Source organism: Eptesicus fuscus, chromosome 25 (assembly GCF_027574615.1).
Source record: "Eptesicus fuscus isolate TK198812 chromosome 25, DD_ASM_mEF_20220401, whole genome shotgun sequence".
Lineage (NCBI taxonomy): Eukaryota > Metazoa > Chordata > Mammalia > Chiroptera > Vespertilionidae > Eptesicus > Eptesicus fuscus.
In genome coordinates this window covers 11,188,972-11,199,916 of record NC_072497.1, presented here as the reverse complement: position 1 = coordinate 11,199,916, position 10,945 = coordinate 11,188,972, and positions in this window count along the sequence as shown.

Genomic DNA, 10,945 nt, shown 5'->3' with positions numbered 1-10,945 from the left:
GTCGGAACCACACACCCTCCCATGCCTTTGCACACACAGGAGCTGAGCCACCACTGGCTTCTCAAAGGTCCGTGGGCTTTGTGGGCAGGTGGTTCGGCCACCACTTCCCCCAGGCGCCCACCGCACCTTGCTCACCACAGGGCTGGCTCACCAGGAACCACAGCGGTAGCGTTTAAGGTGGGTTTCACAAACGCAGAAGAGGGACGAGTAAACTCCACACACAGGCATCATCGCAGGCCCAGTAGGGCCCAAGCTCCCACACCACAGGGAGACAACACAGCTAAGGAGCAAGTGTCTTAAGGGTTCGGGTTCTGAAAGTAAACACCGCCACGAGGATGAATAGGGAGAGGTCCACAGGGTCCACACCAGGGCCCTCCACACACCACTCCCAGGCAGGAGGATCAAGCCGCAAAGGGCACAGCACACCCCCTTCCCAGCAAGGACATACACCACACGGGAAGACCAGGATGAACAGAGAAACGCGGTAGTCAAGCCCGGGGGGCTGTGAAACGTGGTCACCAACGACCCACCACCAATGAGCGCTGAAGGGGGGCGGCCTGCGAAGTGTTGTCAAACAGGCACATTTGCCGATGCGTAGATCATACACGGGTGAGGACCGCACTCACCAACTTTAGGTACTGGGGCCCGCGACAGCCCAAGGAGGAGTCTAGGACGTGGATCACACGAGTGAGATCCGCAAGCAGCGCCTTTGGGTAGCGAGACCCACACACGGCCCCATGGAAGGCACACGAACGCCAAGAACCCTTGCTTCAAGGTTCTCCACGGAGCCCCTGTGTGCTCCCGAGGGTGCTGCTCTGCACTTGGGGTCGGCACACATGGCCAAGGGCAAGAATGAGGTAGGTGGCCCCTTCAGATGGCTCCTGAGAAACGATTCCATATAGCTTTCCTTGAAAGGGCCTACGGTGGCTCCCATGAGGGGTGGTGCTTCCCGCCGCACACATGGGCGAGTGGAACTCCTGCAGCTCCCAGAGCCCTTGCAGCCGTGCAAGGCAGACAAACACTACGTTCGGCCGCTCCTTCAGAGGACGGAATGCCTGCATCTTCCATAGTCAGGCCCACAGTGGCTCCTAGGAACAGGCAATATGCCTGTGTGCTTCACGTAGAAGCGTCTCGCGGTTGCACACACAATGGCCATCAGCTCCACATACAGCGCCTCGTACAAACAGGACCAGGGCAAATTGACCCTACAGGCGATTCCTGCGGAAGGGCCCACGGGCCCAACGGCGAGGGGGCAGACTTACAGATACGAGTACCAAGCAGCCGTTTGGGTCCCATGTGGTTCCAACACCCTTGAGGAGGGCCCACGGCGGGCAGAGCCTACGGGCAGACTCCTACAGGATAGGAACGCCTGTAGCTTCCCTAAGGACCGAGGTCAGCGACTACAACGGCCACCGCGGACTGGGCCCACTCTCGCTCCCCTCAAGCATGCATACCCTCCAGGTCGAGCGAGCAGGGCAAGCAAGGCAGAACAATGAGGTCGGCGGCCACCGCGTCCCCCAGGTCCCTTGTCGACGTGCTCCCCTCGTGCGAGCAGAGAGAACAAGGCAGAACACCACGAGGTTGGCGGCCTCCACAGCCGTCACGCCACGACACAGGCGACCTTCTGCGTCTCATGCCGATGGAAGCTCCGAGGAGCGTACAGAGCAGACGCACGAGGTCGGCGGCCCCCACAGACGCCACGGACCAGTGGACCCTCAGCGGCTCCTGCCGAAGGGCGCTTATTCGTTCAAGCAGAGCGAACAAGGCAGAAACACGAGGTCGGTGGCACCCACAACCACCACGGTCCATATAACCTCTGCGGCACCTGATGACGGGCGCTCCACAGAGCGAGCAGAGAGCAAGGCAGAAACAAGGTCAAAGCCTTCCGCGGTCCCGGCGGCAGGGTTTTGAAACCCTTAGGGCACCTGCGGACGCTGCCAAGAGCGAGACTTACGAGTCGCCGGCCACGCTGGCCAACGCGGCCGAGAGTGAACCCTCTGTGGCTCTCGTGTACGTATCCCCGGCGATGCAGGTACACGGTTCCAAGGAAGTTCCCAGCTCACCCAGAAGTTGCCCCAAGGCACGGCCCTCCTATATGCCTGCAGGCACAATCTCCGGAGAACGGACCAAGTGCGGACACTCAGAGTAACCGGGGGCAATCTGATATCGCCTGCGGCTTTCCTGGAACTCTGCCTCGGGCAGCGAGAGCAAATCTCAGCCCTTCCCAATTGCCCCGTAGCTATGGAGGAAGGCGGCGATAGGAAATTGATCTCGTAAAACACGCAGCCGGACGCACGGCGGCCCACACACGCGGTGGACCTACAGGCGGCTCATGTGGAAGTCAGCGTACGAGCGGACACTGTTTAGAGGGGCTACGCGGCCTATTAGACCCCCAAGTGTCTTGTGGACCGGGCCACGGGCTCTACCATGAGCAAGCAGAGCGAGCAAAGCAAAACCAACAAGGTCGGCGGCACCCACAGCCGCCACGGAACAGTGGACCTTCGGCAGCTACTGCCAACGGGAGCTCCCACGAGCGAGCAGAACGAGCAAGGCAGACACCATGAGGTCAACGTACACGGCGACCACGGCGGCCGGTAGAAACACTACGGCTCCTGCAAGCGCTACCGCGAGCGAGCAAAGCAAGAACTACGGTACGCTTGCCACCCTGGCCCACGCGGCCGAGATTGGACCCTTTGTGGCTCTCGCGTATGGAACCCCGGCGGTCCCGGTTACCCAGCTCCGAGGAAGGTCCCAGAGCTCGGCAAGAAGTTGCCCAAAGGCACAATCTCCGGAAAACGGATGGAGTGCGGACACTCAGAGTAAACGGGGGCAATCTGATATCGCCTCCGGCTTCCTGGAACTCTGCCTTTTGCCGCGAGATCAAATCACAGCCCTTCCACTTGCCCCGTAGATACGGAGGAAAGAGGCAATAGAAAATTCATTTCGTGCAACACGCAGCAGTGCCCACAGCGGCCACGACGGAAGGTGAACCTTCGGTCGACTCCTGCGGAAGTCTTAGTGGGCAAGCGGGCAGACACATGGGTCAGAAGCAGCACCGGCTTATTAGAACCACCAATGGTCCTCTGTACGCGGCCACGGGCGCTCCCACGAGCGCGCAGAGCGAACAAGGCAGACACATTGTCGTGTTCGCGAGCAAGCAGACCCCCTTGTCGAGGTCGGCGGCCCCCGCGGCCCCATGGCCCGGTGGACCATCTGTGGCTTCTGCCGACGGGAGCTCCCACGAGCGAACAGAGGGAGCAAGGCAGAACCACGAGGTCGGCGGCCCCCGCCTCCAGGTGCAAAACTACGTCTCCTGCAGACGCTCCCGCGAGCTAGCAAAGCAAGACCTACGGGTCGCCGGACCACTGGATCACGCGCCCGAGAGTGGACCCTCTGCGGGTCCCACGGCGGTGCCGGTACTCGGCTTCAAGGAAGCTCCAGCCAGAAGTTGCCCCAAAGGCACAGCTCTCCTATATGCCTGCAGGCACCATCTCCGGAGAACGGACCAATTGCAGACACACAGAGTAACCGGGGGCAATCTGATATCGCCTGCGGCTTTCCTGGAACTCTGCCTCGGGCAGCGAGATCAAATCTCAGCCCTTCCCAATTGCCCCGGAGCCACGGAGGAAGGCGGCAACAGGAAACATCGCTTCAGCACGCAGCAGGGCCCTCGGCCGCGGACACCTTGCGGCTTCTTTGTAAGTCGGTCAAACATGGTCAGAGGAACGGCCCGGCGGACACCCTGCGGCTCCTGGGTAAGAGTCGGCCAAACACGGACAGAGGCACACCTGGCCAAGTAGACTCCCAAGGCTCCTGTGGACAGGGCCACGGGAGCTCCCACGAGCGAGCAAGGCAGAACCAAGAGGTCAATGGCCCCCCGTGGCCACCATGTCCCGGTGTGCCCTCTGCGGCTCCTGCCGTCGGGGGCTCCCACGAGCGAGCGAGCAGAGCGAGCAAGGCAGAACCACGAGGTCAAAGGCCCCCACAGCCGGCACGGCACGGCGGGCCCTCTGCGGCTCCTCCCGACGGGAGCTCCCACGAGCGAGCGAGCAGAGCGAGCAAGGCAGAACCAAGAAGTCGGCGGCCCCCGCGGCCAGGTGAAACCCAAAGGCTCATGGAGACGCTCCAGCGAGCTAGCAAAGCAAGACCTACGGGTCGCCGGACCCCTGGCTCACGCGGCCGAGAGTGGACCCTCTGCGGCTCCGCGACGGTGCGGGTACTCGGCTCCAAGGAAGCTCCAGCCAGAAGTAGCCCCAAGGCACAAGCTCTCCTATATGCCTGCAGGCACAATCTCCGGAGAACGGACCAAATGCAGACACTCAGAGTAACCGGGGGCAATCTGATACCGCCTGCGGCCTCCTGGAACTCTGCCTCGGGCAGCGAGATCAAATCTCAGCCCTTTCCCAATTGCCCCGCAGCAACGGAAGAAGGCGTCAACAGGAAACATCGCGTACACCACGCAGCCGGGCGCACGGCTGAGGACACCCGTCCGCGGCTCCTGTGTAAGAGTCGTGCGAACACGGGTCAGAGGCACCGCTGGCCAAGTAGACCCCCAAGGCTCCCTTGGACAGAGGCACGGGAGCTCCCACGAGAGCGAGCAAGGCAGACCCACGAGGTCAATGGCCCCCGCGGCCCCCATGGCCGGTGGACCCTCTGCGGCTCCTGCCGACGAGACCTCTCACGAAAGAGCAGAGCGAGCAAGGCAGACCCACGAGGTCGGCGGCCACCGCGGCCAGGTGAAACCCTACGGCTCCTGCAGTCGCTCTCGCGAGCTAGCAAATCAAGACCTACGGGTCGCCGGACCCCTGGCTCACGCGGCCGAGAGTGGACCCTCTGCGGCTACGGTGTACGGACCCCCGGCGGTGCCGGTACTCGGCTCCAAGGAAGCTCCAGCCAGCAGTTGCCCCAAGGCACAGCTCTCCTATATGCCTGCAGGCACAATCTCCGGAGAACGGACCAAGTGCAGGCACTCAGAGTAACCGGGGGCAATCTGATATCGCCTGCGGCTTCCTGGAACTCTGCCTCGGGCAGCGAGATCAAATCTTAGCCCTTTCCCAATTGCCCCGCAGCTACGGAGGAAGGCGGCAACAGGAAACCGCGTACACCACGCTGCCGGGCCCACGGCTCCTGCGTAAGAGTCGTGCAAACACGGGTCAGAGGCACCCCTGGCCAAGTAGACCGCCAAGGCTCCCGTGGACAGAGCCACGGGAGCTCCCATGAGCGAGCAGAGCGAGCAAGGCAGAACCACGAGGTCAATGGCCCCCGCGGCCCCCACGGCCCGGCTGACCCTCTGCGGCTCCTGCCGACGGGAGCTCCCAAGAAAGAGCAGAGCGAGCAAGGCAGACACACGAGATCGACGGGCCCACAGCCGGCACGGCCCGGCGGGCCCTCTGCGGCTCCTGCTAAAGTGCTCCCGCGAGCGAGCAGAGCGAGCAAGGCAGACCCACGAGGTCAACGGCCCCCACAGCCGGCACGGCCCGGCGGGCCCTCTGCGGCTCCTGCTGACGGGAGCTCCCAAGCGCGAGCGAGCAGACCGAGCAAGGCAGACACACGAGGTCGGCGCCCCCCACAGCCGCCGGCCCTCTGCGGCTCCTGCCGACGGGTGCTCCCGCAAGCCAGCAGAGCGAGCAACGCAGACCCACGAGGTCAATGGCCACCGTGGCCAGGTGAAAGCCTACGGCTCCCTACGGCTACCTGCAGACGCTCCCGCGAGCTAGCAAAGCAAGACCTACGGGACGCCGGACCCCTGGCTCACGCGGCCGAGAGTGGACCCTCTGCCGCTGCGGCTCCCTCGGCAGTGCCGGTACTCGGCTCCAAGGAAGCTCCAGCCAGAAGTTGCCCCAAGGCACAAGCTCTCCTATATGCCTGCAGGCACAATCTCCGGAGAACGGACCAAGTGCAGGCACTCAGAGTAACCGGGGGCAATCTGATATCGCCTGCGGCTTCCTGGAACTCTGCCTCGGGCAGCGAGATCAAATCTCAGCCCTTTTCCAATTGCCCCGCAGCAACGGAAGAAGGCGGCAACAGGAAACATCGCGTACATCACGCAGCTGGGCCCACGGCTGCGGACACCTGTCCGCGGCTCCTGCGTAAGAGTCGGGCAAACATGGGTCAGAGGCACCCCTGGCCAAGTAGACCCCCAAGGCTCCTGTGGACAGAGCCACGGGAGCTCCCACGAGAGCGAGCAAGGCAGACCCACGAGGTCGGCGGCCCCCGCGGCCACGCACCGCCACGGCCCGGCCGACCCTCTGCGGCTCCCGCCGACGGGAGCTCCCACGAGCGAGCAAGGCAGACCCACGAGGTCGGCGGCCACCATGGCCCGGCGGACCCTCTGCGGCTCCTGCCGACGGGAGCTCCCACGAGCGAGCAGACCCACGAGGTCATCGGGCCCCGCGGCACCGGCGGCCGGGTGAAACCCTACGGGCTCCTGCGGACGCTCCCGCGAGTGAGCAAAGCAAGACCTATGGGTCGCCGGACCCCTGGCTCACGCGGCCGAGAGTGGGCCCTCTGCGGCTCCCGCGGCGGTGCCGGTCCGCGGCTCCAAGGAAGCTCCCAGCTCAGCCAGAAGTTGCCCCAAGGCACGGCTCTCCTATATGCCTGCAGGCACAATCTCCGGAGAACGGACCAAGTGCAGGCACTCAGAGTAACGGGGGGCAACCTGACATCGCCTGCGGCTTCCTGGAACTCTGCCTCGGGCAGCGAGATCAAATCTCAGCCCTTTCCCAATTGCCCCGTAGCTACGGAGGAAGGCGGCAACAGGAAACATCGCGTACACCACACGCAGCAGGGCCCACGACTGCGGACACCCGTCCGCGGCTCCTGCGTAAGAAGTCGGGCAAACACGGGTCAGAGGCACCCCTGGCCAAGTAGACCCCAAGGCTCCAAGGCTCCTGTGGACAGGGCCACGGGAGCGCCCACGAGCGAGCACAGCGAGCAAGGCAGATCCACGAGGTCGGCGGCCACGCCATGGCCCGGCAGACCCTCTGCGGCTCCTGCCGACGGGAGCCCCGCGAGCGAGGAAAGATCGTGCAAGGCAGAACCACGAGGTCGGCGGCCCCCGCGGCCACGCCACGGTGGACCCTCTGCGGCTCCTGCCGACAGGAGCTCCCCACGAGCGAGCAGAGCGAACACAGACCCACCAGGTCGGCGGCCCCCGAGGCCCCCATGGCCCGTTGGACCCTCTGCGGCTTCTGCCGACGGGAGCTCCCGCGAGCGAGCGAGCAGACCGAGCAAGGCAGACACACGAGGTCGGCGGCCCCCACAGCCGCCGGCCCTCTGCGGCTCCTGCCGACGGGTGCTCCCGCGAGCCAGCAGAGCGAGCAACGCAGACCCACGAGGTCAATGGCCCCCCGTGGCCAGGTGAAAGCCTACGGCTCCCTGCAGACGCTCCCGCGAGCTAGCAAAGCAAGACCTACGGGACGCCGGACCCCTGGCTCACGCGGCCGAGAGTGGACCCTCTGCCGCTGCGGCTCCCGCGGCAGTGCCGGTACTCGGCTCCAAGGAAGCTCCAGCCAGAAGTTGCCCCAAGGCACAGCTCTCCTATATGCCTGCAGGCACAATCTCCGGAGAACGGACCAAATGCAGACACTCAGAGTAACCGGGGGCAATCTGATATCGCCTGCGGCTTTCCTGGAACTCTGCCTCGGGCAGCGAGATCAAATCTCAGCCCTTTCCCAATTGCCCCGTAGCTACGGAGGAAGGCGGCAACAGGAAACATCGTACACCACGCAGCCGGGCCCACGGCTGCGGACACCCGTCCGCGGCTCCTGCGTAAGAGTCGTGCAAACACGGGTCAGAGGCACCCCTGGCCAAGTAGACCCCCAAGGCTCCTGTGGACAGAGCCACGGGAGCTCCCACGAGCGAGCAAGGCAGACCCACGAGGTCGGCGGCCCCCGCGGCCACGCACCGCCACGGCCCGGCCGACCCTCTGCGGCTCCCGCCGACGGGAGCTCCCACGAGCGAGCAGAGCGAGCACAGACCCACGAGGTCGGCGGCCCCCGCGGCCGCCATGGCCCGGCGGACCCTCTGCGGCTCCTGCCGACGGGAGCTCCCACGAGCGAGCAGACCCACGAGGTCATCGGGCCCCGCGGCACCGGCGGCCGGGTGAAACCCTACGGGCTCCTGCGGACGCTCCCGCGAGCGAGCAAAGCAAGACCTATGGGTCGCCGGACCCCTGGCTCACGCGGCCGAGAGTGGGCCCTCTGCGGCTCCCGCGGCGGTGCCGGTCCGCGGCTCCAAGGAAGCTCCCAGCTCAGCCAGAAGTTGCCCCAAGGCACAGCTCTCCTATATGCCTGCAGGCACAATCTCCGGAGAACGGACCAAGTGCAGGCACTCAGAGTAACCGGGAGCAATCTGATATCGCCTGCGGCTTCCTGGAACTCTGCCTCGTGCAGCGAGATCAAATCTCAGCCCTTTCCCAATTGCCCCGCAGCTACGGAGGAAGGCGGCAACAGGAAACCGCGTACACCACGCAGTCGGGCCCACGGATGCGGACACCCTGCGGCTCCTGCATAAGAATCGGGCACACACGGTTCAGGCACCACTGGCCAAGTAGACCCCCCCAAAGGCTCCTTTGGACAGGGCCACGGGAGCTCCCACGAGCGAGCAGAGCGAGCAAGGCAGATCCACGAGGTCGCCGGCCCCCACAGCCGCCACGGCATGCCGGCCCTCTGCGGCTCCTCCCAACCGGAGCTCCCACGAGCGAGCGAGCAGAGCGAGCAAGCCAGACCCACGAGGTCGGCGGTCCCCGCGTCCACGCTACGGCCCGGCGGGCCTTCTGCGGTTGTTCCCGACGGGAGCTCACACGAGCGAGCCAGCAGAGCGAGCAAGGCAGACCCACGAGGTCGGCGGCCCCCGCGGCCACGCGCCGCCACGGCCCGGCGGACCCTCTGCGGCTCCTGCTCACCGGTGCTCCTACGAGCGAGCAGAGCGAGCACAGACTCACGAGGACGGCGGCCCCCATGGCCCGGCGGACCCTCTGCGGCTCCTCCCGACGGGAGCTCCCGCGTGCGAGCGAGCAGAGCGAGCAAGGCAGACCCACGAGGTCGGCTGCCCCCGCGGGACCGGCGGCCGGGTGAAACCCTACGGCTCCTGCGGACGGGAGCTCCCACGAGCGAACAGAGCGAGCAAGGCAGACCCCATATCGAGGTCGGCGGCCCCCGCGGCCCCCACGGCCCGGCGGACCCTCTGCGGCTCCTGCCGACGGGAGCTCCCACGAGCGAGCGAGCAGAGCGAGCAAGGCAGACCCACGAGGTCGGCGGCCCCCGCGGCCCCCGCGGCCGGGTGAATCCCTACGGCTCCTGCGGACGCTCCGGCCAGCGAGCAAGCAAGACCTACGGATCACCGGCCCCCCTGGCCCACGCGGCCGAGAGTGGACCCTCTGCGGCTCCCGCGTACGGACCCCCGGTGGTGCCGGTACGCGGCTCCAAGGAAGCTCCCAGCTCAGCCAGAAGTTGCCCCAAGGCACAGCTCTCCTATATGCCTGCAGGCACAATCTCCGGAGAACGGACCAAGTGCAGGCACTCAGAGTAACCGGGGGCAATCTGATATCGCCTGCGGCTTCCTGGAACTCTGCCTCGGGCAGCGAGATCAAATCTCAGCCCTTTCCCAATTGCCCCGTAGCTACGGAGGAAGGCGGCAACAGGAAACATCGCGTACACCACGCAGCCGGGCCCACGGATGCGGACACCCTGCGGCTCCTGCATAAGAATCGGGCACACACGGTTCAGGCACCACTGGCCAAGTAGACCCCCAAAGGCTCCTTTGGACAGGGCCACGGGAGCTCCCACGAGCGAGCAGAGCGAGCAAGGCAGAACCACGAGGTCGGCGGCCCCCACAGCCGCCACGGCACGCCGGCCCTCTGCGGCTCCTCCCAACGGGAGCTCCCACGAGCGAGCGAGCAGAGCGAGCACAGACCCACGAGGTCGGCGGTCCCCGCGTCCACGCTACGGCCCGGCGGGCCTTCTGCGGTTGTTCCCGACGGGAGCTCACACGAGCGAGCCAGCAGAGCGAGCAAGGCAGACCCACGAGGTCGGCGGCCCCCGCGGCCACGCGCCGCCACGGCCCGGCGGACCCTCTGCGGCTCCTGCTCACCGGTGCTCCTACGAGCGAGCAGAGCGAGCACAGACTCACGAGGACGGCGGCCCCCATGGCCCGGCGGACCCTCTGCGGCTCCTCCCGACGGGAGCTCCCGCGTGCGAGCGAGCAGAGCGAGCAAGGCAGACCCACGAGGTCGGCGGCCACCGCGGCCCCCGCGGCCGGGTGAATCCCTACGGCTCCTGCGGACGCTCCGGCCAGAGAGCAAGCAAGACCTACGGATCACCGGCCCCCCTGGCCCACGCGGCCGAGAGTGGACCCTCTGCGGCTCCCGCGTACGGACCCCCGGTGGTGCCGGTACGCGGCTCCAAGGAAGCTCCCAGCTCAGCCAGCAGTTGCCCCAAGGCACAGCTCTCCTATATGCCTGCAGGCACAATCTCCGGAGAACGGACCAAGTGCGGACACTCAGAGTAACCGGGGGCAATCTGATATCGCCTCCGGCTTCCTGGAACTCTGCCTCGGGCAGCGAGATCAAATCTCAGCCCTTCCCAATTGCCCCGGAGCTACGGACGAAGGCGGCGATAGAAAAGTGGCCACAACGTGGTGACTGACAATTGGGTAAAAGTCAAAGAAAGATGCATCTCAAGTGTGGGGGTGTGGGCGACAGAGCACCGCGGCCCCCCAACATCCCCAAATTCATCTCGTTCACCTCGGAGCTTCTCTTGTCCACCTCCGAGCGGGTAGAAAGCGGCCAGCACGGCCCCAAGGCGTCCAGCGGGGACCTCCGGGCCGGCTCGGCCAGACCCTGGCCGCAAAAGGGGCATTTGGAATTCTTCCTTTCCAGGAAGCTGCGCGGAGGGGGACACGCTCCCCACGCGACTTCCCGGCGCCCCATGGGGACGCGGAAACG